Below are 27,318 nucleotides of genomic sequence, written 5' to 3'. Positions count from 1 at the left end.
TCTTATTGTGCTATGACCATTGTCATTACCAGGATTAGTGACATCACTGATCACAACACAGGACAGATCTCATCTTCTCTGTCTTTGGCCCATCTCCCTCAGCGTTTGAGAACATCCATCACTTTCTCAGTATGTGTTGTAAAGCGGTCCTGTCATAAGAGGCTGTAGACCCTTCCTCCACAAACCTGTGGGTGGCGGGTTATGGGAACTCTTATAGTGAACTGCTTTCTGCCAATGAGAAAGTGCTTAGATGTGCTGACTGCCAGGGCTGTCCAACTCTGCTCCTCCCAAATGTCCTTTTTAGTTATATGCAGGTACAGACCACAGCTTCTCCTGACAGTCCTGCTTTGAAGATATTTGCTGAAAAGACAGATTGTTAATGAAAAGTCATAATGTGTGTAAGCATAAGAAAAAAAATCCCTCTGGTTCAGATGGACAACATTCATAAGAAATAATTTTTGGGATTTATATTTAGAGGAGGCATCGTGTTCCTCTGAATCTCACTATGGTAGATATAGTATGTGTAAAGGGGTTGTCTATTTCAGCAAATAAATGGTATTGTTTATATTCTGAAATGTTGTACAAGTTTCCAATATACTTTCTGTATCAGTTCTGCAGTTTTCTATATATTTACTTGCTGTGAATCATTGTTTTACTTTCAAAAGATAAAAACCAGTCCATGGTCATGTGATGGACACACAGGTGCCAACTGCAGAACTAAAGTCTTGTGGACCCTGATGCAAGCTTTTGTCTGGGGCCCCGTACCTCCTCCCTACAGCCAATTCTTCATAGTGACAGTTACTGGGCTCCACACAGTATAATATGCTCGACAGTGGCCCCCAGATAGTATTATATGCTTGACAGTGGCTCCCACACAGCATTATATGCTCCACAGTGGCCCCCACCCAGTATTCTATGCTCGACAGCGGCCCTCACACAGTATTATATGCTCTCAACTGCCCCCCTTCAGTGCTATTATTATACTCTGGGGTCGCCTCTGGGGCCCACGGAAGGTGATTAAAAATACCAAACACTCCTTGCTCCATCCTGCTGTCTTCAGCATCTTTGGCCCTCTTCAGACGTCACCGCTGAGGCCTGTGATTGGGCCTCAGCGGTCATGTGAGGTGCACTGACGTCATTATGCCGCTGCGCTCCATGTGACCGTTAGGGCCTAATCACAGACCTCAGTGACATGACAGAAGAACGCTGGAGAGAACACTGAGCCCGGGAGAGATGAATATATGTATTTATTATTTTCAGTCACCTCCCCTGGGCTGCCATCTATTTTTCTTTCTAATAACAGTCTGTATAACAGATGGGGAACCAGGCTTTCCCCATTATCATAGTGGTCCGGTGCCACGACCATCGCCAGTTGGCTGCAGGCCCCATACGCCGGGCTTAGTCACGGTTGCACCCCTTGCGACCGTGATCGTTACGCCACTGACAGGCGCCCAGCTCATTAAATTCACAGCACAGTGATCGGACATAAGCCTCTAGTAATGAGCTGGGTACCTGTGTGTACATCACATGACCATGGACTGTATGTCACATGACCACGGACTGATAATGATTCACAGCAAGTAAAGCTCTAGAAAACTGTGAGGAATTAATACAGAAAGTATCATGGAAAATTGTATAATTTTTCAGTATGCAAACATTAACATTCTTTTGCTCTAACTGGACAACCACTTTAATATTAAAGTTCTGTATTATATCATATATCACTGTATTTAACATATACGTGTGATATATAGCCTTTCTGTGAAATATCTTTTTTATATCTTGGTTTCTTTATCATGTAGAGAAAGATCTCTGGTATTACAAAATACAAGTGATTGCATGGATTATACTTATTATATCCATGGTGTTAGATGTATCTTTTCAGCCAATCCTATTCCGAGGTATTTAATCATATTGTCATATTTCTATTATTCAGAGCCATTGACAGCTGTGTAATAAGAGCACACATGGTTTGCCTATCAGTGTAAAGTGGTGATCCCATCAGCTATAAAGTGTAATATTAGAAGTACACGTATTTCTTATTGTTAATGTCAAGCAGTAATATGATCACTTCTGTGCTATGAATAATGGCCCTTTTTATGATCTCTGTGATTCGTTAATGTCATTGCCAGCATACCAAGAATAGGGAATTTGCCTTACTCTGAGCTTTGCTGTACATAATGTTATCACAAGCTTGGACTTCAGAAAACCGATGACAAGACAGATATTTCTCCGGACCGTCTTTCTCTGGTTTTATACTAAGTTCTGTTTGGATTGCAAAATAATAAGTGTTTATTGCTGTAAGCTTCAGACATATATTATCTTTTTATATTATTATTATTATTACTAATATTTACGCATAGCTGTCTAATTTCACTCATTCTTTAACAGATAGTTACCTAAATACTGATACATATACACAATCAGGGGTGTAGCTTGATGGGGTGTAGTCTGACCTCCGAACCCAGGAGCCTTAGGGTAAGTTCACACGGGGTTTTTTGGACGGGAACCTGAGGCCGCCTCAGGTTCCGCTCCAAAAAATTGATAGCTGCGACTGAATGCCGGTCCACTGCACCGGCATCCAGTCGCGCACTCTGCTCCGGAGTAGGCGCAATGAATGGGCCTAGTCGGGAGGAGGGAGTGTCTTCAGGCCAAATCTCGATACGAAATGGCCTGAAGAATGAGCATCTCGCTTTGATTTCAATGGGAGCCATCTTTTTGATCAGGATTATGAGGTGAATATGGCCTCAAAATCCTAACCAAAAAACTTTGTGTGAACTTACCCTTAGCAAGTCTATAAGTACTGGCGTGTCAATTGAGGCTGTGACACAAAAGGAGGCACAATTTCTGTATAGAGACACTGATGGGATGGGAATGATGAGAAACTTGTATGTACAGACATGCTGTGAACAAGTTTGGCCCCAAATAGAGAGGGAAAGGAAAATTTAAATCAGGGGTCCTCAAACTACGGCCTGCGGGCCACATGCGGCCCGCCGAGCACATCTGTCCTGCCCGCCGGCACCACCGGCAGGCGCGCATTTATAATGAAGCTCCTGGGGAGCTCGGTCCAGGCCATGTAGTGCGCTTCACTTCATCTATTGGAGGGCACCGCTCCTGATGTCTACGCGATCTGCTCTGCCTCCGGTGTCCGCCTGTGTCCTCCTGTCACATCGCATGTATGCGATGTAAGGAGGATACCGGTGATCTGCCTCCGGTATCCTCCTTACATCGCATACTTGCGATGTGACAGAAGGACACAGGCGGACACCGGAGACAGAGTAGATCGCGCAGACATCAGGAGCGGTGCCCTCCAATCAGTAAAGTGAAGCGCGCTGTCTCCATGGCCTGGCCCGGTGTAGTCAATTGTACCCCTCCGCGTCACTTCGTCAGTCAGGTCACCATAGCAACGTGACCTGACCTAAGGCAGCCCAAATTACAGTGGGCAAAGCCACCTCACTAGTTTGGTTTAGTGCCTGCTGACTTCCTGGATCTCAGACCCTATCTGTGCCCCCTGAAGTAAGCACTATAATATCTTACTGTAGGATTAATAACACCTCAGGGGGCATTCACACTTGTGTTTGGTGTTTGGCATTCCGCTGGGTCAGCTTTAAAGGGATTCTACCATTAAAAACTGTTTTTGTCGTTGACACGTCAGAATAGCCTTAAGAAAGGCTATTCTTCTCCACGCCACCGTTCAGTTAAAATTCCGTTTTCTGTCAGTATGCAAATGAGTTCTCTTGCAGCACTGGGAGCGTCCCCAATGCTGCGAGAGAACTCTCCAGCGCCACCTCTATCTTCTTCTGGAACGTCATCTTTATGCGTCTTCTTCCGGCGCAGGCGGTGAAACTTGTACGCCTTGGGCCTCGCTCAGAGCTGACTGCACATGCCCGCGGCCACAAGAAAAATGGCCGCTTGCACAGTAAGTAAGCGGCTATTTTCTTGTGGCCTGTGGGCATGCTCAGTCGGCTCTGCCTGCACCGAGGGACAGTGACCTGGCCCACCTTTTAAAAAGTTTGAGGACCCCTGGTTTAAATGCTGCTAAAAATTGGGAAGAATAGTAATGTTATTTTGCTTTTGGAACAACACTGCTTACACATCCCAAAAGGATTAGGATTAGCGCAGCACCATACATTTCTGTAAAATCTTGATCTGAAATCCTCTTCCGGTCCCTTCTTTCTTTCCCCTCTATTGCCAGCAATAATCTTCTCACTGTGACAACAGGTGGGTGGGCTCCTGTATAATAAAGAGATGATGACACTAGAAGGGGGGGTCACTTCAGTGATCTCTCAGGCATTATAGAAATGTAGAAAAGTGGTTCTGATGTCATATGAAAGGTAAAATTGTGAAAAATCTACAGAAATAATATGAGTAAAACTTCTATCTTGGTGGCATATGAAAACTGAGAACCAAAGTTATATAATGAAATTATTTAAGTTGGCAATAGGGAAACATGGGAAAGATGAAGAAGAAGAGAAGGAAAGTGGACTTTATCAAAGGATTTCACTGAATGGAGCTAAAATCTGTCAGTAAAATATATTACATTTAAAAACAAAAAGCCTTACACAGCTCCACACACGGAAACATTAAAAAGTTAAAAAGATATGGAGAATAAAATAATTTTTACAAATGTTTTAAAATATGACAAAAACTCTATAAATTTGGTATCTCTTTGTTTGTGCCAATCCAAAATATATAAGACATTTTTACTGCACAATGAACACCGTAAAAACAAAACCCTAAGTTATCTAATTATACATGAAAGATCGTTATAGTAATGATTTCTCTGCTGACACCTCTTAGCATTATTATACCTATGTAATTTAATTCCATTACTGTAAACTTTGTACTCCTCCTTGGCTAAAAATACTCAAAAATTATAAGTGGTATCTCCACTCTTCTGGGGAAAAAAGTAGTGCAACTTGGATAGGATTTACCAGTCTTGGTAAGAGATAGAGTTTACACTAAGGCCCAGTTCGCATCTGCACATGGGTTTCCGCTCGCAGGTCCACTTGGGGACCCTCCTAATGGAAACCTAATCTACATAAAAAGAGGTTACCTTAGGAAACTATAATGGGGTCAGTGGGCTTTCTGCACGAAAAATGCGGAGAGAAAAGTGCTGCTTGTAGTGCTTAAAGGGATTCTATCATTAAACTACCTTTTTTTCTAATGAACATGTCGGAATAGCCTTAAGAAAGGCTATTCGTCTCTTACCTTTAGACGTGGTCTCCGCCGCGCCGTTCCGTAGAAATACCGGTTTTAACTGGTATGCAAATGAGCTCTCCGCAGCAATGAGGGCAGGCCCCAGCGCTGAAAGGCCGATGAGCGCATAGTTTAATGGTAGAATCCCTTTAAAGTGTCTTATAAGGGGGCATTCACATGGAGTAAAGTGGCGCTGATTCTGCCACGATAACTCGTGTCAGAATCAGTGCTGATAAAAAGCCTCCCATTGATTTCAATGTGTTCTGCACAGCGCTGATACTGCTGCTAGTTATCGTGGCAGAATCAGCGCCAACTTTACTCCATGTGAATGGACCCTACTAATGTGTTAACAGAAAGCTAACTCTAATACATGGTAACAAACTGCTCCTGTGTGAAAGCTTGTGCATAATGTAATGTAGAAAAAAAGAAAGACATTTGTTTCTAATTCTCAAATAACAGTCACGGGGCAACAAGATGCGGAAAAAAACCCAAAAACCCTGGTTGGTGCACTTGGCAAATTTGATAGTTAATTCATTGCTCATTGTTAATGGACGCTCAATTTGCTTAAAGGGGCTCTATCAGCAAAATCATGCTGATAGAGCCCCACATACAGTCCTATGAAAAAGTTTGGGCACCCCTATTAATCTTAATCATTTTTAGTTCTAAATATTTTGGTGTTTGCAACAGCCATTTCAGTTTGATATATCTAATAACTGATGGACACAGTAATATTTCAGGATTGAAATGAGGTTTATTGTACTAACAGAAAATGCGCAATATGCATTAAACCAAAATTTGACCGGTGCAAAAATATGGGCACCTCAACAGAAAAGTGACATTAATATTTAGTACATCCTCCTTTTGCAAAGATAACAGCCTCTAGTCGCTTCCTGTAGCTTTTAATCAGTTCCTGGATCCTGGATGAAGGTATTTTGGACCATTTCTTTCTACAAAACAATTCAAGTTCAGTTAAGTTTGATGGTCGCCGAACATGGACAGCCCGCTCTCAAATGATCTGAAAACAAAGATTGTTCAACATAGTTGTTCAGGGGAAGGATACAAAACGTTGTCTCAGAGATTTAACCTGTCAGTTTCCACTGTGAGGAACATAGTAAGGAAATGGAAGACCACAGGGACAGTTCTTGTTAAGCCCAGAAGTGGCAGGCCAAGAAAAATATCAGAAAGGCAGAGAAGAAGAATGGTGAGAACAGTCAAGGACAATCCACAGACCACCTCCAAAGAGCTGCAGCATCATCTTGCTGCAGATGGTGTCACTGTGCATCGGTCAACTATACAGCGCACTTTGCACAAATAGAAGCTGTATGGGAGAGTGATGAGAAAGAAGCCGTTTCTGCACGTACGCCACAAATAGAGTTGCCTGAGGTATGAAAAAGCACATTTGGACAAGGCAGCTTCATTTTGGAAACAAAAATTGAGTTGTTTGGTTATAAAAAAAGGCGTTATGCATGGCGTCCAAAAAGAAACAGCATTCCAAGAAAAACACATGCTACCCACTGTAAAATTTGGTGGAGGTTCCATCATGCTTTGGGGCTGTGTGGCCAATGCCGGCATCGGGAATCTTGTTAAAGTTGAGAGTCGCATGGATTCCACTCAGTATCAGCAGATTCTTGAGAATAATGTTCAAGAATCAGTGACGAAGTTGAAGTTACGCCGGGGATGGATATTTCAGCAAGACAATGATCCAAAACACTGCTCCAAATCAACTCAGGCATTCATGCAGAGGAACAATTACAATGTTCTGGAATGGCCATCCCAGTCCCCAGACCTGAATATCATTGAACATCTGTGGGATGATTTGAAGCGGGCTGTCCATGCTCGGCGACCATCAAACTGAACTGAACGCGAATTGTTTGTCCAAAATACCTTTATCCAGGATCCAGGAACTGATTAAAAGCTACAGGAAGCGACTAGAGGCTGTTATCTTTGCAAAAGGAGGATCTACTAAATATTAATGTCACTTTTCTGTTGAGGTGCCCATACTTTTGCACCGGTCAAATTTTGGTTTAATGCATATTGCACATTTTCTGTTAGTACAATAAACCTCATTTCAATCCTGAAATATTACTGTGTCCATCAGTTATTAGATATATCAAACTGAAATGGCTGTTGCAAATACCAAAATATTTAGAACTAAAAATGATTAAGATTAATAGGGGTTCCCAAACTTTTTCATAGGACTGTATGCGTTAATAGCCTTTAAAAAGGCTATTCAGGCACCATAAAAGTTATATTAAGCTCCCCCCCCCCCCTGTTTTAAAATAAAACCCTAAAACAGAATGTGATCAACTTACCGAACGTGCATGGTTTGTCGGGCATTCAGGGTGCGCCGTCTTTTTCATCCACGCCTCCTCTTCCTCCGATGTCCTCGGGTCCCGTCTTCCTCTTGCGCTCGCGAACTGACATTGCTTAAAAAAAATGGCCTGGTCGCATGCGCAGTAGCATGCTGCTTCTACTACGGCTACTGCGCATGCGCCCAGCCCCTTTAACACTTCATATACTCCATTAATAGGCTTTTCTTTTTTATATGGGATGCTATTGTATGAAGTAGTGAAGTCTACCAGGATATTTTTTATCTTTTCATCCAAGTACATACATTTGATTGTATATAAGTTTGATGCTACATGAGCTCAGGATAGTCTTATTCTTTTCTTCTCTTTCTTCAGATTTCAAGAGGATATTCCTGATGCTCTGATCAGTCCGGATACATTGTTCTCCACAAAAAGGTAACTTGTTTTAGATTATTAATTCCTTACATACAAACTATGCTAATTACTAGGCAACCAAACAGCGTTTTCTTGAGCAGTAAAGTTTTTAGGGCACTTAAGTCCATTGGTGTTAATAATGTTGTTAAGCTGTTTGAGTTAGATATGGAATTATATGTCTATATGTCTATATGCTGTACACTTCATGGACCATTAGATAGTGAGTTTGACCCAGTTGCGCCTCCATGGGTCCAAACATCAGGAATAGGGATTATTAAACATTATTTACCCATCTGAACTACACCTTATGCTATCCACAGTTTCCTTACTGCAAAATACAATATATAGCCTTTTTCTAATTTGCAATATATAAAGTAGTTCCAAGAAACAAGCCATTACTACCTATAGCTGTTATAATGTATGTACAGTAAGAGCTTTACCTATTACATGCAGGATGACATTGTACATTATCTCGCAGAGTAGGAAAGCCGCAGTCCAGACAGCCAGGCATATTGTGGTTAGGGTCATGTTTTAGCACAGGAAACTAATGTTGGTAAACCAAAATTGTAAAACACTCACATGCTTCTTCGACCTGCCTGGCTGCCTGCCCCTTCTACACAGGCTCTGACAAAATGTGATACTCAAGGTATTGTTCATAAACACTTCATGAATTTTTACAGTTTTTTTTTTCTTTTAATCGTATAGCAGCAACATCTTCCACTGCACAGTACAGAGAATAAGTCATTTCTATCAATACTTGGCATTAGTAGAGCTCACAATCTTAGCTCGCTGTCTTGTACTCATTAAGGACAAAGTCCTAAGAAGCCAATTAACCTTTCAGTATGTTTTTAGAATAGGAGAAATCCTAGAACCCGACAAGATGGCAATTCTTGAAAAATCCTGTTTCTGAGATGATGCAAACTAATGGTATCCATGTGATGGTATTAAAGTCCCATCCACATGTGATGGGGAGATTTCCAATGTCAAAATAATCTAGAGATTTAGCAAGTCTATGTGTGCAAATTTGCAACAATATCTTTCACCATCTACATTTCATCAGTTGAACATGGCAAATTCTTGCAAGATAATATACATGTTATAGATGTCTAATTGATAGAGATCCAATTTCTGGGATCCCATGAATGAAGGTCCTTGGCTTCTGATGAAAATATTGTAAACGTGCCCGCTCACTCTCAGTATGGACTCCAGCACATGAGATCTGGGGATCCCAACAGTCACATTTTGTACTATGAAATTTATATATATATATATATATATATATATATATATATATATATATATATATACAGTCCTATGAAAAAGTTTGGGCACCCCTATTAATCTTAATCATTTTTAGTTCTAAATATTTTGGTGTTTGCAACAGCCATTTCAGTTTGATATATCTAATAACTGATGGACACAGTAATATTTCAGGATTGAAATGAGGTTTATTGTACTAACAGAAAATGCGCAATATGCATTAAACCAAAATTTGACCGGTGCAAAAATATGGGCACCTCAACAGAAAAGTGACATTAATATTTAGTACATCCTCCTTTTGCAAAGATAACAGCCTCTAGTCGCTTCCTGTAGCTTTTAATCAGTTCCTGGATCCTGGATGAAGGTATTTTGGACCATTTCTTTCTACAAAACAATTCAAGTTCAGTTAAGTTTGATGGTCGCCGAACATGGACAGCCCGCTCTCAAATGATCTGAAAACAAAGATTGTTCAACATAGTTGTTCAGGGGAAGGATACAAAACATTGTCTCAGAGATTTAACCTGTCAGTTTCCACTGTGAGGAACATAGTAAGGAAATGGAAGACCACAGGGACAGTTCTTGTTAAGCCCAGAAGTGGCAGGCCAAGAAAAATATCAGAAAGGCAGAGAAGAAGAATGGTGAGAACAGTCAAGGACAATCCACAGACCACCTCCAAAGAGCTGCAGCATCATCTTGCTGCAGATGGTGTCACTGTGCATCGGTCAACTATACAGCGCACTTTGCACAAATAGAAGCTGTATGGGAGAGTGATGAGAAAGAAGCCGTTTCTGCACGTACGCCACAAATAGAGTTGCCTGAGGTATGAAAAAGCACATTTGGACAAGGCAGCTTCATTTTGGAAACAAAAATTGAGTTGTTTGGTTATAAAAAAAGGCGTTATGCATGGCATCCAAAAAGAAACAGCATTCCAAGAAAAACACATGCTACCCACTGTAAAATTTGGTGGAGGTTCCATCATGCTTTGGGGCTGTGTGGCCAATGCCGGCATCGGGAATCTTGTTAAAGTTGAGAGTCGCATGGATTCCACTCAGTATCAGCAGATTCTTGAGAATAATGTTCAAGAATCAGTGACGAAGTTGAAGTTACGCCGGGGATGGATATTTCAGCAAGACAATGATCCAAAACACCGCTCCAAATCCTCAGGCATTCATGCAGAGGAACAATTACAATGTTCTGGAATGGCCATCCCAGTCCCCAGACCTGAATATCATTGAACATCTGTGGGATGATTTGAAGCGGGCTGTCCATGCTCGGCGACCATCTAACTTAACTGAACTTGAATTGTTTGTCCAAAATACCTTTATCCAGGATCCAGGAACTGATTAAAAGCTACAGGAAGCGACTAGAGGCTGTTATCTTTGCAAAAGGAGGATCTACTAAATATTAATGTCACTTTTCTGTTGAGGTGCCCATACTTTTGCACCGGTCAAATTTTGGTTTAATGCATATTGCACATTTTCTGTTAGTACAATAAACCTCATTTCAATCCTGAAATATTACTGTGTCCATCAGTTATTAGATATATCAAACTGAAATGGCTGTTGCAAATACCAAAATATTTAGAACTAAAAATGATTAAGATTAATAGGGGTGCCCAAACTTTTTCATAGGACTGTATATATATATATATCCTACTAATATTATAAATGTGAAAGTTTGGATGTTTGGATGTTTGTTCCTCAATCACTCCAACACGACCGAATGGATTTACCTGAAATTTCACACATAGATAGCATGGCCCCCGGAATCGAACTTAGGCTGCTTACAATCCACATAAAGGCCCGTGCTTCCCAACCGCGAGCAACGAAATTTACTTCAGTGTAGGCTGAAGGACGCAAGATGACGTCATCTCAGGTCCATCAGCCATTCTCCAATAGCTTTGCGCTATAGTGTGGGCAGAGCCAGCTAGGATGAAGCCAGACACAAAGCGATCTGCAGAAAATGGCGGCTCACGTGTGGCCCGGAGCATAGCACATTTGCCACCTTGCTTGGGAGGCAGGAGGCGGCAATCGGGTTTACTGTTTCCATGAGTACGCCGGGGGCACGGAGAGGGAGGAATGGTGGGCAAAGGTCGGCAGCATGTGTTTACCCATGAGGGGAAGGGAAGCCGGGGGGGGGGGGAGCTGGGGCACGCGGGAGGAGTGTTGCGCAAGAGGGGGGTATACTGCGCAGTTACAGAGATGTGACAGAGCCGACACCCAGATACGCAGTTCGTCACCAACAACAACACACGGCTGAAGTTGCGGGTAAATGCTAGTATATATATATATATATATATATATATATATATATATATACACATACACACAAACGGTGTCATAATTCTACATAGTGGAAACTGTGTCAATAACTAACCTTATTTAGTGATGTCAGGGATACCCAAGGATTATTACATAGAAATAATCTGAGTAAGAGGACTAAATTGTCCAGCATATGTATCCAATATTCTTAGATATGTCGAGAAAACAGGGGACTGGGAGGTAGGAAGATATTCTTCTTTCGTTATGTCTTGTTGTCCCTTTAAACATCAGTAAGTGCAGTAATCTCCTTGAGCGTTACTGCTGTGGGTATCTTGAGCAGAAGACGTGCCAGGCCATTTACATGCAAGATACAGCATTAATATTGATGTGCTGTCAGGTAATTTTTCCCAGTGCCGGCAGCATATAAATACCATTACAGTGTAATTAGTCAGCATCAAGCTGAGACCTGATTGAAGAAAACTTTGTCAAGTGTCGCCTACCTGCTCCTTTTCTTCTGCCAGTCAATCTACTATAATCAAAAAGTTTCCCCTTTACAGGAGAATTTTTTTCCAATCAATCTCTGTCCAGAATCTCCTATGTTATGAGCACGGTTAATACTTATGGCAACCTCTATGCCTATTCATTCTTATTTTCCTGTTTTCTACATAAATGTCTTTAGGGGAAATTAAGTTAAAAGAAACATCTTCTAAGGATGAATAACATGTTGCAAACAACCCCCGTAGACATTTGCATCTGTTTATCTACTGTATTTTAGAAGAAGTTGGGAGATTAGTGTGTGCCCTTGAAGCCTGTGCTTTTTTGTATGCTATGTATGTAACACTGGAAACAGTAGCAGTTTTTCATTGAGAAATCATGAGCCTCACCACTAAAGTCCTGTTCTTGTCCCTACTTAGTTACTATTGATGACCCATTTGTCACCCGAATTATATTTTCAGCTGGCATCCTGGACATATCTCATACTCGACGTGAATAGCAAATGAAACTACAATAGTACACAGCATGTAATAAAACCTAGAGCCATCTAATCATTGCGTGGTCCGAGAGAGATCAGAAATTGGAGGATTATATATATGATAATGAATATATCATACCTAGCCAACTCCATTACCAAAGAACATATTAAAGGGGTTCTCCCACAAATAAATATTAAATTATTGCATTTGGTTAAGTTCAGATCTGTGACATTCATTCCATTTTCTGTTCCCATTGAGAATAGTGGAGTTCATCCAGTATTCATTTGCTGGAAGAAAAAGTCCTTCATGCAGGAACTTCTAACAAAATCTGTGCAGTCAAACGCAGCCCTTTTACCAAGTGTCCCTTATACAAGGGTGGTGTAGTGATTCCTGCTGTTGGGTAGGCTGGTTACATGGACTCATTGGGTAGATGTTCTGAGAAGGTATGAAAAGGACCCAGTATGGCTTTGTTTTCAGTGCAGGCAGTTAGGAATCAGGCAGTTCTCCAAAATATTCAGACAAGGAAAAGGTTGCAGAGCTCCAAATTGTGGGTCCCTTTCTTCACTAAGAGACATCTATGATGTAATTAGGATGCCAGTGCCTCAAGTATGCACACCAATAGAGGGCGCTGACTGAGAATGTGCAAGTCTATCTTCCATGATGTAATTAGGAAGACAGAGTCTCAGTCAAGCAAGCCTATAGAGGGCGCTCCCTTTAACATCATGCCGACCTTCTCAAAGGCCTTTGTTTGCAATGATGTTGGGATTATACCAGATACGGTCTTCTCAGCCAAGGACAGCTGTTTCAATGTACTTGCATCTCATCAGCTTGGCGCAGAGAGGACAGATCTGGCAGAGGTGAGAGGGTTAGACAGGGTTAAGGGGATATCGTCATTCCATAGGGAGAGACCACCATATAGGTGTGTGGAGTCTTATTACTCTATAGACTTACTTAACTGAGACTCTGTCTTCCTAATTACATCATGGAAGACAGACTTGCACATTCTCAGTCAGCGCCCTCTATTGGTTTGCATACTTGAGGCACTGGCATCCTAATTACATCATGGAAGTCAGATTTGCATATTCTTACCATGTTCCTTTGCAGTGGAGCGCTCATGGCTGAATAAGACTCCACACACCTATATGATGGTTCTCTCCCTGTGGAGTGACGATATCCCCTTAAGAGACATCTAGTAATTTTTCAACCCTTCATGGGGTCTTTATAAATAAAAGTGCTCATGTTAGTTTTCAGTTTGGAGTACTATTATTTTTCTATATTGCTAAAGCTATATTCACACAACCATCATAAAAAAAAGGCCGGGAAAACCAGATGAAATGGTCCATTCTTCATGGCCATGTCACATATTTTGACTCCATAAAAGATCCATTTGTCATCCGTTATCATTCATTTTTAGCCGTTAAAAAAGAAGATGAATTTTATCTGCCTTTTTATTTGTACCAATGGATGGCGATCCATTTTTAGTGGCCATCACTGACTTGCAAATCCCACTTGACAGTTGATTAAAACTGACTCATGGAGGGAAATTTATTACGTCTTGTGCAGCAGTTTTCTGGTATACAAGGCTTCACAAAGTCACAGACTTTTACGCCATGGTGTTTTGGGGGCACCAGCCATGTAAGATTCCGGCACCAGCCGTGTAAACTCTGATGTGAGGCCTCATTCACAGGGAAGTGAAAGCCATCTCTCATGCCAGTTTAGGGGGCGTTTCCACTTGCAAATGTGTCCACCCGCTGCACCTACGTCCTATTCCCCAGAGAAACTGCATAGGGGACGGCTTCCCAGCAGTGAGTTTTAAAACCCATTCATTTGAACAGCTTTTTTTTGGCTAGACACAAAGTTCTACATATCTGACTTTGTGTCCAGCCAAAAAAATGGTTTCCCCAAGTAGACATCGGCGGTTTGCTTTAAAAACCAATTCAAATGGGTTAAAATTTTTAAAGCAAACCGCCAATGTCCATTTGCAGCCTCTACATGGGGAAACCGGTTTTTTTTGGCCGGACACAAAGCCAGACATGCAGGACTTTGTGTCCAGCCAAAAAAAGCTGTTTCCCGACAGAGAGACTGCATATGGACACCGGCGGTTTGCTTTAAAAACTTATTCAAATGAATGGGTTTTAAAACTGACCGCTGGGAAGCCGTCCCCTATGCAGTTTCTCTGTGAAATAGGACGGAGTCCCGGCGAGCAGACACGGGTGCAAGTGTGAACGCCCCCTTACAGGCATGAGAGCTGGCTTTAACTTTCCTGTGAATGAGGTCTCACATTAGAGTTTATCTGTCTGACCTGTGAGATCCCATCAACAGCAGCCCTCCTGGCCACCTGGCTGTGCAGGAAACTGCAGCCATCCCCATTCACTTGAATGCAGCTGTACTGGGGCGATGTACTGAAGTAGCCCTGTGGCCCCTTCATTCTCAGGATTATGGTGGTCATATAGTTTAAATCCCCACGGAGTGTAAAGTGGTGGCACAACCTAGCTGCCATTGTCTTGTGATAAAAATACACCTATAAGGCACAGATCTTCAAGGTCTCACTGAATTAAATTTACATCACTATGTAGTTTTATAGGCTCCTTGTTTTTATAGCTGTAGTGTAAATCCTAAACTACAGCCATCTTTAATAAGGAGACTCTTCCTCCCAATGATCGAGTTTATTTCCCATCTGCATTATCTCTGAAATACTGTAGCATGGACGGAGTGCTTACTGGGGCACACGACAAGTTGTAGTCTATCACTGGAATATCTATAGAATGCTATAATAGTAAATGTCACTTATTTTGCAGAGCAGGCGCCTGGCATTGCACAGTGGACTGTCCTAGGATTACCATTCCTTAGTATATCGGCGTTTCACCTATTAGTAGGGTTGCTGAAATGAGGCCCATCTCTTAAGTGACCTGCACATACTTCACTTCTCGCTGTCCCTTCCAAAACAATTTTCTTCTTTAGCAGCAAATGAATGTTTTGCGGAAAGCCTCCCCTGCAGCTGTCAAAAGGATTTCATTCCTTTAGCCGTTTACTATTTTTGATAGGGCTGTTAACGGCTTGATTTAGGGATCAGCTGCGTAATAAATTGTTTCATATTTTGGGCCTTTTCTTTTTTCAGACTTCTTTTCAGATCTCACCCCTGAGGCTTAGAGCGGTGTTTGAGACATGTCAGCACCGTGTCCCTCAGCTCTCCGTCATGTCAAAGCTTTGCCTAATCCCTCGCCCACCCAGAGCCGGCTGCTACCAGCACAACCAAGTACCTGTTTGTGATATGAAACACACCCCAGCGCAATAATACACTCCAGATGTGTCCGATTGCTATAACAAGGGCTGCGTTCTGCCCCAATATCTCCTTCACTTTACTTTTACAAATATTTCCCTGATTAATAAATTCTGGGTTTAATTTACTCTAAAACTGTTTCTTATTATTATTTAATGCACGTTGCTGAAATACTTTCCAGAATCCTCAAATGGGATGAAAATGAGACGGCAGAGCAAAGGGAATTTTATAGTCTGATAGTATAAAGCTCATTCGGAAATTGACATTTTTACCTGTACTTTAGGGCAGTTTATTGAGATCACTATGGCCATTTGTCCAACTGTTACCTCATTGGAAGGAGATGCGTACAGACCGCAGGCTACATAGACTTGGTTTGGTGGGCTGGGGTGTACATGAAATGTATATGTGCTTCTGACTATATGCAAACAGTATGGGGATGTGCAATCGTATTAATGATCACGTATCATCTATAGGGTTGCTTTAAGCAGTCTAAAGGCCCTTTAAAACATCTCTGATCATCTTATATTATTGATTGATGCTTGTTATTGGCCTAAAATTGGTCTGTGCAAAAGAACACCCATAGTTGCTCATAGTATTGCATTGATGCATCTTGGTAGACCCTTTTGTCTGACTTTACACCATCTATTGACTGGCTTACTTTGCACCAAAATGTTAGTTTCCGTACAAAGTGATGCATTTAAAGCTACTTCTACTGGGTGTCACCTTAATGCTACTTCTGCTAGGTCATGCGTCTTTCCATCAAGATGCTCCTCCTTCTCGAACGAGATGCAAGAAGAAAACAAGAGGGTCTGGGATGTCAATACAAGCCACAGTATGCCAGTGTTCATTTATACACATAGTGCATCCCCTGGGTGCATGTCAGTCATATACCAGGCAACAGGTAGATCTGTCTTCTTAAATTAGCTTTTTATGTACAGATTGGAAAAAGTCTGTAGTCTGCAAGTGGGATCCAGAGTATAGACAGAAATAAATTAATCTTGCTGGCAAAGAGGCATGACATCTGCAGGGAATGAAATATTCTCTTTCAAGCAGCTCAAAAATGGAGCTATTACTTAAATGTTCATTTATTATATATTAATAGTTAATCATTGTTTCCCTGGAAACCGTTGTATAACACAAATTTACACAGGAGAATTGTCGCCACTGTTGCTTGAGATGCAAATCCTGATAATTCTGTCAAGTTGTGTGTGTGTATTTTGTTTTTTTGCATATTAGAAAAGCTTGTCATTTGAAATCTATAAAAGTAGCCATTGTGGTTTCTATTTAAATATTCCAGAAATGGCTATAACAATTAGATATAAATAGCCAAATAGGATGTTTAAGAAAAAAAGGAGAACTCCATCACTGTTACTGTTTCAGAAGTGATCTTTATAACTTGCTAACCTTCTGTGGAGCCATGGCGTTGAGATCACAGATTCCTTGTTTCTAATAATCATCCTTCTATATTCAATATGCAATACTCATTAGTGGACAGCTGCAAATGTTATAGGTGTGACTAATAACCCTTATGCCATATGTGAAACGGCTCTAAACAATGCACGCTATATGAATAGTCTTATCTTGTGACTGAGAGCTTTTAGGCCCCTTTAGTCACTAGGGACCAAATTGTTGAATCTGTTCCTTTTCTAGTTTCACCCCTGAAGATAAGATAAGTAAACATCGGTCCCAAAGTTTCACAGTAAAGTAAGAATAGATAGATAGATAGATAGATAGATAGATAGATAGATAGATAGATAGATAGATGTAGATCCTGTTAATCAACATATAGGAACAATGAATGAGCATGAACATACAATACCATTAATTATTCTTAAAGGGGCTCTATCATTGGGAAAAGTCATTTTTAGATAAGCACATCCATGCATAGCTTTTAGAAAGGCTATTCCACACCTACCTTTTGTAGGTGTGGAAGACCTATGCAAGGATGTGCTTATCTAAAAATGACTTTTCCCAATGATAGAGCCCCTTTAATCTTGTCATTATGTAGCTTGTATTCTGCATTTTAGCAGTTTTCCCAGTTGCAGATGTGGTCTCTAAATCTCAGTTGTTTGGTGACTGCTGCTATAATGTCTCACATAGACATAAAAAAAACCCCAGGAGATTATGCCCCTAAACCGCTTACAGTAACGGTTACAGTACGCTTGAGTAACAGCAGCAACATATAGGACTTTATAGAAAAGTGAATGAAGTTATTGAGGAGAGGTAGAATACTTACTATTATCTGCAGCTACAGTGTCTGTTTAGCTCAGTCTCTGCTTCTCCCTCCCAGGGCTCTTTCACCCTCTTCATAAACTTCTATGCGCACATATGATCTGACTCTTTAGTAAGCAGGCAGTCCATCTTGGTACAAGATATTTAAGGATGCATTGGAATCCATATAAATAAATAGCATCATCTTTCTGAGTAGGGGGTTCCTGTACAATGGTATAAGCATTATCTGTGTAACCCTTTCACTTAGGTATCAGATTAGTAATAGTTATATTTTATTGTATCCTGTCCCTTCTTCTCCCTTCTCTGACATTTATATAAGAACTTACACATTGGTATACACTTGATGCAATATTTACATACAGTCCTGCAGGAGTAAATACTTTTTATGACATCTTGGGAAACCAAGACAGATTCATCAGAGATTTCAGAGTAATTGTCAGTTTATGAGGGGAGGGTAACAGATAAGTACAGAAAGAGTCATGTTTCTCTGGTAAGATATATTACAGTTTCTTATTTTCTTTCACTTATATTATTCATTTATTAAATGTTTGGTGAAACATTAGGTTAGTGACCTTTTAAAATAACGTCTGTAAAACCTGATTGTTTTGTGTGCAAATTTTGTGGTGAACATGCTACAAATTCTATGCTATACATTGCAATGGGTGTAATCTGTGGTAAAAGTCTGCAACATATAGTACTGTGACCACCCTTTGCAATAAGACATCTAGTTTACTTGCATACCGTCATGTAATCCCAGACAAGCTGGATGGTAATGATGAGATCAGGGCTCTGTGGGGGCCATATTGTCGCTTCCAAGACCTCCTCCAAAGTGTGTTCGCTCCAAATATTGATTTGATTTAGATTTCTATTTTATTCATTCATTTTTGAAATCATTCTTACTTTACAGCATTCTCCCCACACCTGCCTAAAACCTTTGCACAATACAGTAAATTCAGCATTTTACATGCTGTGTGTGGATAAGGTTTAGAATAAGACTCATCTTCTTTGCTTCAACTGTAATATGCTACAGATTTTCTATCCAGGAAATGCAGTTAAAATCTGCAGGGTATCTACCCGGGGTTAACGTAACCTTAACGCTAAGGCTCCACATGATGTCCGGCAGCAAAAAAGTGCTGCGGGAAAAACCGCAATGCATTGTGGTTCTTTCCGCAGTGCTTTAGACAGAAAGTTCGCAGAAAGGACTGTTTCAATTTAATATGGGGAACCGCGCAGTTTTTACCACGAAGTGAGCATGGGATTCGCTAGAATCCCATCCACTTTGCCCTGACTGTAAAACACCGCATTTTTCCCACTGCGTTTTCGCTGCAGGCAAATCGCAGCGTTTCCTACATGTGGGGCCCCGGGCTGTACCAAGTTATGAAGTCATCCCCTATCAATAGTTAAGGGTTTTGTATTCAGTTATGTCTGGTACTACCATAGAAAATGAATAGAGCACATGCTGTGCCTGCTACTTCATCAGGATGGGAAAACTGGAGCTCCTTTCTTGAGTGTGTTGGGGTCTCAATGGAGTACACCCACCAATCATGAGGTTCTCCCCCTATCCTATTTATAGGCGACAACTTGGTGCAACCCCTTGACCAATTCTGCTCCTTTCACTAGCTTAGGTACACTCCCTAGGTGTCTTAGATATGTTTAGTACTGCTCTGTCCATACCTGCATAGTGCAATATAACGATGAAGCAGGTACAAATATACTTAGATGTTCTCCTAAGAAGATGGAGCAGTTTACTTTCAGTGGGTGGGTAGACGTGGACAGAATTTGGTCCCCGTTTAATCTGGTACCCCCTTCCTTCTCTTTTTACATTGGGCCTTGCTCTTATACAATGTAACTTTGTTCAAACTTCAAAAACATACAGTATCTCTTTAAATCAAAAGCATGATCAAAGAAGGAGAAACCAGCAGCTCCATGTGGTAAACTATTTCATCTGTAGCCACAACCTATGGCCAGATCTTCCTTTTCTGCAGCTTAATTCTAACAATGTGCAGAATTTACATTTCCATCCAGCACCAGGTTTATTGTGTAACTGTTACCGGGATGATTGACTTTTTGTTGGAAGCGTCCAACATCTGTCTTTTGAATTTAACAAACGTCAAGGCTGCCTTCCTTATAGATAACCTTGGAGCAGTTTAGAAGCAACAAATTATTCACATGACCTTATTCTCATTGTCCCTTTAAAATATTCCTAGTGAGCATTTGCAGAGAACTGCAGTACACACGTGAAATGGCAGCAGCTCATGAAGAACGGCACAGAACTCGGTAACACTTTCCAAACTTAATAACTCGCACAAAACATTTCCACTCCATCCCATAATGTATGATATTTGCTGCCATTAAGAAGTGGAGAAGGCTGCTGGCTGGGGGGATAAGCGCAGTTCTGTGCACTAAGCAGATGTGCCACAGCAGGAGAACTGGATCCACTGTAGGGGCAGTGAGCTCACGCCTCACTTGCATTTCCAGCGCTGCCAAAGCTGGCTCTGTTTATTCAGCAATACATTCTCGAAAAGTCCTGGAGGAAGCAATTGCCGGCATGATATTTGTTTCATGGTGGTTTGAACATTATTGTTTTAAAGACGCCAAAAAAAGTTCTTTACACCTAATCAAATTCTGTTCCATAACTGTGTTTTTTCTCTTTGTTACTGTTTAAAGTTCATTGCAAACTTTTATTGTTCTGAAAAAAAAGAATGATAAGCTGCGTAGCAGAAACACTAAAATGTTTTAAAGGAAGATTGCTAAGTCACAGAAAATGTCAGTCTTACACTGAACCTCACTACTAGTTGTCACTGGGTGCAGCAGTACGTCTATATAATCTGCTAAGGACATCATGGCCACTGCACATCCATCAATAGTTATTAGGTACAAGCATATATAGAGAAAAAAATTATATGAAGTGCAAATTCCAGTATTATATTGGACTTGTTGGGCTGCTGGTTTGATCCACCTATGTTCTCTGTATCCATAAGGGTATGTTCACAAGGAGTTTTTTGCAGGCGAATTTTGACGCGGAATCCGACTCAAATTTCGCCATTTTAATGGGAGTCACTGACAGTGTCCTATCTTCACATGGATTCCCCGGCTGTGGCTCGAGACCCGCTCTTCATTAGGTCCATTCATCCGGGCCTAAACAGGAGCGGGATGCCGCAACGTGATGCTGATGCACTGTATCGGCATCCTGTCGCGGCTAGCTGTGCGTCGTGAACTAACCCTTAGAGTATGGACTAACTATAAACAGGTCACTGTGAAGTGGCTAGTGGCCTAATACATATAAACTGTCTACCAATAAGTATTTGGACACTTGTGGTCCGAGCGGCACAAGCGGCAATTACAGCCTGAACCCTCCGGGGCATGTTTTCCAAAAGTCCTTGTATGATGACTAGTGGTATTTTATTCCATTCGGCTTGGAGAAGACAGGCAAGTTCTTTCACCGATTTTGGTCGGCTGCTGCACCCCATAGTTCAGCAATCCAACTCATCCCAGAGGGACTCGATAGGGTTCAAGTCTAGGCTCTCGGCAGGCCTGTCCAGTCGGTTAACCTGATTGTCACTGTACTAAGCCATGGTAGACCTCGCTACATGACAGATGGCGTTGTCATCCTGGAAGTAACATTAGTCCGACCCATAGAACCGCCATAATGTATGAAGCACACTGTTATCTAACATAGTGCAATAGGCGTCGGCGTTGAGTTTACCATGCACTGGCACTAAGAGTCCCAGTATATACCAGGAGAAACCCAGACCATAACTCCACCTCCGCCAAACTTTACTGGGTGTCCAAATGCTATCGGTAGACAGTGTATATATGGCTTTGATCTAAATATATACAAATTATATAACTGTTAATGAAAACTATCTGACATAAAAAAAAAATATATATTCTAAGAATCTCGTGTTCATTTTTGTAGATGTTGCTGAGAATAATAAATGAATGTATAATATTTGGGTCTTTGCTCCATGTTTCTTTCTGTAAAAGGTTGGGGTTATTAGGGGCTGTAAAAGTAGAGTAAAATCTTTACCACTGGTAAATGCGCCAAGTGTTACCAAGAAAACTTCCATAACTAGTAAAAACATAGAATATTAGTAAGTTGCAGTACTGTTATTCTCTATGAAAAAATGAATGCCTCTATCTCTGATACCAGCCCAATCTTCAATAAAGTCTGGGCTCCATGGGTCAACAGGTCTAACATCTCAGGTCTGCCATATTGCGCTCAGATTTGATCGAGTGTATTTCCTACTCCCCCCTCTCAGGTAGGATTCCTCCGTCACTCTCTTTGTACCACAGCACTACACTTTTCTCCCATATTGGTTTTGAGTTTTGTTACCTTTTTACTCCCCCCTCCTTACTTTATATTTCTGCTGCCTACGATTTCTTGTTATATACTTGATTTAATTTCTACCTTTGTATTTATACCTCAATTGTCTTTTTTGCTTGCCCTATTTCTTATTGTTGCAATGTTTCAATAAATACTTTTTAAAACTAAAGGGGTTGCAGGATTTTTAGATAAATAGCTGCTTCCTGCCAGAAATCGCATCACTCCAGTCTATGGGGCGTGTGTATTGCTGGTCATCTCAATTAAAGTGAATGGGGATGAGCTGTAATGCCACAAACAACCCATGGGCAAGCTTGGCACTGTTTTAAAACAACGTAGCCATGTTTTACAAATCCTTTCTAAATGTACATACCCCGCGACTGGTTCAAATAGCCTGCAAGGCCTAGAGATCGGAAGAAGCAGTGACTGTAAAGGCTTCCTCTAAATATTCCTCTTCTTGTATGCAGCAGTGTCTCCTGACTATTTCTATATTGATTTTCATGGAGCTGTATAAATCATATTGAAGTGAAGAATATCTTAGATCAGAGCAATAGGGTTTTAAAGCAAAACAGACCATTACATTTGGAAATCCAAGTCAAGATGGTGGCAAGAGTCTGAGCTGATATACTTTAGTGATTACATCTTCTAATGGACCACAGTTATGTAATATACAGTTACAGGTCATTTTTACACTTTCTTCATATTATTATATCCGGTTCTAATCCCTAGTATAGGTCGTACATATTAGATCTGTGAGGGTCCCACAGCTGCACCTTCCGCAGATCTGTTTGGTTATAACATGGCCATGCCGGGAGCAGCGCTGCTCACTCGCCATACAGTGCTAACCATACATACAATGTAGCATCTGGTTTTGGTACTGCAGCACTGCCTCATTGAAGTCTTCAGGATAGCGCTACAGTACCTAAAGCTGCTACAAATCATAAGGCAAATGAGCAACATTACTGGTAGCTTTGTGGTTCCCGAATAGCAGATAAACGGGGGTCTTGGCTGTCTGAATCCTGCAGTTCTAATATTCATGACCTATGCTAAGGATAGGCCACCAAGATTTAGAAACTGCATGAACCCTTTAACTTTCTGGAAGCTTTCTACTAGATAAGGCTAAGTGTACAGGACATTGTTAAGTTAGGAAAATTCTAGAAGGTTTTGTATTTTCACGCCTTAAAAATAAGAGGGCGAGTTGCGTGTTTGGTGTCTGAAACAAGACAGAAAATGTGGTGTTGTTCTTCAGCTTAGATTACCAAAGCCAAAACTGCACTTAGTACAAGGGTGGATCAGTGTGGATTTCCAGAGTAATCCTCCTATACATACAATCCTTGTCACTCTATAGTTTGCCTCTGATAACTTGATCTGATGCATAATTACCTAATGAGGGATGTCATTCTTGAAATATTTGGTCCTTCATCAAAGTATTGTAAAGATTCTCTGTTTTATGGCGTTAGGTGAAACCACTTCAGTGTACAAGTGTAATTGTAAATCAAGATTTATGTAACAAAAAGATTTGCTTTGGTTGTGCATATATTTGATAGAAATGATTCCATTCTATGATGCTTGTGTTACACAGAAAAGAGTGGTGTTGGAGAAAAGCCGTACATTGTGGCCTCCCATTCTAGCACCTGCATAGACAACTGAGAAACAAGACCAAAAGCTGCAGAAACCCATTCACACAATTTACGGTAGAGTTCTTGCCATGTGGTAGTTTACACAACAGCCAGATGTTCTAAGTAAGTGAATAAGATTTAGAAAAAATGCCTTGTGGTTAAACCTATACATTATTGAGCAGTTTGCATTTTTATAAACATTTTTTTCCCTTCTAATTCACGACCAAGATGTTATTGTCTGTCATGTTGCAGCATCCCAGAGTGAGCTGCTATATGTTTTATGTTTGTCACTTGTACCCGGGGGTTGTCTTGTTTGTCCCTCTGTCTTCCATGTTCTGTGTTAAATGTACTAATGTGCTTATTTCTCAGTATTTGCACTTTCTACAGTTTGAATAATGCCATACTACCTCATGGCCAATCCCAGGCCACTGGGCAGGGTTTGAGTTGAGGGTTTATAGTCCCTTGATGGTAGGTACAGATTTAGTCCAGTCCAGTGCAGTGCAGAGTAGTGGTTGAAGCCTATCCATACATTTGTCCTGTCGTGCGGATTAGAGAGAGAATTCAGCACACACCAGTCCAGCCTCTAGGAGGGAGTCTTCTTATTCCAGGTTCGTTACAGAGACTGCTTCTGAGGTAGGGAGAAAATTTGGTGCGCCTCTGAGTATCCCAGTTCTATCTGGAGACAGCCTCTGAGATAAGGAGGAAGTTTGGTTCATTTCCAAGAGACATCTGCCACCCGTGCCAGTAGGAGCAACAGAGGTGCCTGACAGGACTAGTTCAGCCGAGCCTAGTTTTTCAGGTACTCAGGTCTCTACCAGGGCTCTTTACCCCACTTCAACCCCTATATATTGATGTTGGGAGTGGTACGAGAAGAGGAGTAGGCAAAGTGTATTGCCGCAGAATCTGTGTTATCCCTGGCAAAACCTCCTGAGATCAAGGCTTTGGGGAATGAAAACTGTATCTGTACCCTTCTGCAAGCTGCTGGTGAACTGTTGAAGCTGTTTAATAAAGAGTTCTTTGGTTTACCCTGCAACACTGGACTTCTGAGTTGTTGCCTGCATCACCATCAAAGGCCCTTCTGAACCCCATCACACCGGCTCAGCTAGGAGAGGTCCCCTCTCACAACTAGAAGTACCCCGGGGGAAACAAGACCACTATCATCTCCATCAGGTAGTGCTTCAGGACTCCCCCTTGGCTGCACACAGCTCTGGAGAGGGATTGGGGTGAGAGTGGAGCGTCCCTGGCCTAGCCGGTGGCACAGCCAGTGTCATCTTTACTCTCACTCTCCTGTCTCCTCTTCAGGGTTGTACGCTGCAATGTTACAGATACAATGAGGACAACATCATTGAGAATATTGAAGCCTGATAACACAGATTACACTTCCCCCACTCCTTCAATGATACTATACATCTTAAATCCTTGCCAATAATGCTGTATCTACAGATCAGCTCCTGCAGCAGGGAGGAAGTAAAGGGCTTCAGTCATTTCAACCTGCTTCTTTCTACTCTGCCTCATGTCAGAATTAATGAATGTGCAAGTCAATGTTTTTTTTTAATCAGCATAGGCCACTCTTCATTTAATTCTAGGTTAGAAACCTGAATGTACATATTGAGATACATGCATTTCCTAAATGAAAGTAGATAAATGGAGGTATACTATAAAATGAGGGAAGCTTAAAAAAAAGTGAATAAAGGAATGCTCTCCTGATATTGTTGTGCATATCTCTGACACAGATCTAGTTATCAGAATTATTAGAATGTGGATGGGCCCTTCTACATTTGCTACATCTCTAATATGCCATAACATTGAAATGGTAGGTCCATAGCATTCTAAATGGGCTTCCCATATATACCCCCATCCTTTTTATTAAAGTTGCTTATACACATTCCTACAGATGGGCCTTCTGACCACAGACATGCACTGCGGGAGGGATCTATTATCCATCTGGTGCACTGGAATTATTAAGGAGCTTGAGCCTCATAATAATTCAGACACATCTCAGAAGGTCCTCCAGGACTGGCATAGATTTCACCTATAGCTAAGGCAAGTTTTTCCCCAGCCAACCTTGAACCCTGTTGTGCCAACTTTCTTAAAAATCGGGGCCATGCGCCAAAGATGCACCACTTCTACTCTAGTTTTCTGGAGTAGGTATGTTAGTAAATTCTCTCATGGTTCCATTGGTTTCTCTAATTCTATTCACATCCGCACTGATATATCCGTTCTGCTCCGTTGTAGGAGCAGATCAGTGAAAATAACAGAGGAGTCATTTCTGTCTGATGTGAGACATGAACAACACCTGATGGGCCCCATTAACTGTAATGGAGCTGTTGGATTTCCATGAGGGAAAGTTTTACCAGACTAAATAGTGCAGCATGCTCCTCCAGCATTCTTAAAAAAAAACCTGTGATGGCGCTCCTATTGGAGCCTGCAACAAATATGCAAACAAAATCTTAGCGCAAAAGTTGTTAGTCTTGTCAAATCTATTTCCTTTTAACTGTCTTAAGCAATTCTGAAGAGTCATTTGGTTGCAAGAAACATGTTATCAGACAACCCCATTGTAATATTGTAATGCCAATATAGGCAATCAGACTGTCAGACATGACTCAGCTCAAAGCTAATGGGCCATTCTCATCTTGCCCATTCCTCCGTGTAAACAACAAACTAACATATACAACAAATGAATAATATATGATAACTTTGCGTTCTAAAGGGGTTTTCTGTGCCCCCAGCATTGTTTTATACTGATGACGTGATCAGTGTGGATCTGACACTTAGACCCTGCATTGATCCAGCTGATCCAGTTGCCTTTGGGTGTTGGAAGCTACAGAAACAGAATTAACTCCTATTCAATCAGTAACCTGGCACCTTTGCTGTATAGCGAATAGGCTGCGTACTTGAGTAGCTGTATATAGTCTGCAGGTCATTTTGCTTTAAACAAGCCTGCTCTCTCTGGAGTCTCTTCATATGTGCAGTTATGAGAAAAAAATCAAAGTAAACATCTTTATATTCTGTGACTTAATAAAAAAAATATGTGGTTTGAAGAAAGGCTTAATATCAGGTAAATACAACCTCAGATGAACAATAACACAAGACAAATCAGGCTGTATCCACACTGGCATTGTTCTGTCCGTTGTACTGATCCATCATAAGATCAGAACAATGGACTGAAACCCTTCTATTTACATCTGCTATTCACTTTAATGTATAAAAAAGAAAGACGTAAGTTTCTTCCATCTTGTCTGTTTTTTTATTTAAACAGAAAAAGTCTTGCACGTGCCCTAACATCTTACATTTAAAAAAGCATTAAAAAGAGTGTGTTTTACGAATGGGCACACGTGTTTGCCTTGACAGTCAATGTGCTCTTTATAAAAGCAAACGCGTTTTGGGTGTATGTTTAAAGGGACCTGAAAAATGCATCGGGTAAGGGCAACCTCAAGGTACAAGAA

At 41.2% G+C, this 27,318-nt stretch overlaps 1 protein-coding gene across 4 annotated transcripts in view; it reads left to right on the top strand.

Moving 5' to 3' along the window:
- Window positions 1–27,318, top strand: part of PKNOX2 (PBX/knotted 1 homeobox 2) — a 306,344-nt gene that overhangs the window by 157,622 nt on the left and 121,404 nt on the right. For 3 of the 4 annotated variants that reach the window (XM_075280089.1, XM_075280084.1, XM_075280087.1), the window contains one exon: window positions 7,884–7,943. The gene's annotated coding sequence lies outside the window, so the exon portion shown is untranslated. Of the gene's footprint in view, window positions 1–7,883; window positions 7,944–23,835; window positions 23,996–27,318 lie in introns of all 4 variants that reach the window. The other variant, XM_075280085.1, reaches the window with a different exon arrangement.

The sequence above is a fragment of the Leptodactylus fuscus genome, chromosome 6 (assembly GCF_031893055.1).
Source record: "Leptodactylus fuscus isolate aLepFus1 chromosome 6, aLepFus1.hap2, whole genome shotgun sequence".
Taxonomy (NCBI): Eukaryota; Metazoa; Chordata; class Amphibia; order Anura; family Leptodactylidae; genus Leptodactylus; species Leptodactylus fuscus.
The sequence above is the reverse complement of the archived record's forward strand: the minus strand, read 5'-3'. Positions and strand labels throughout refer to the sequence as shown.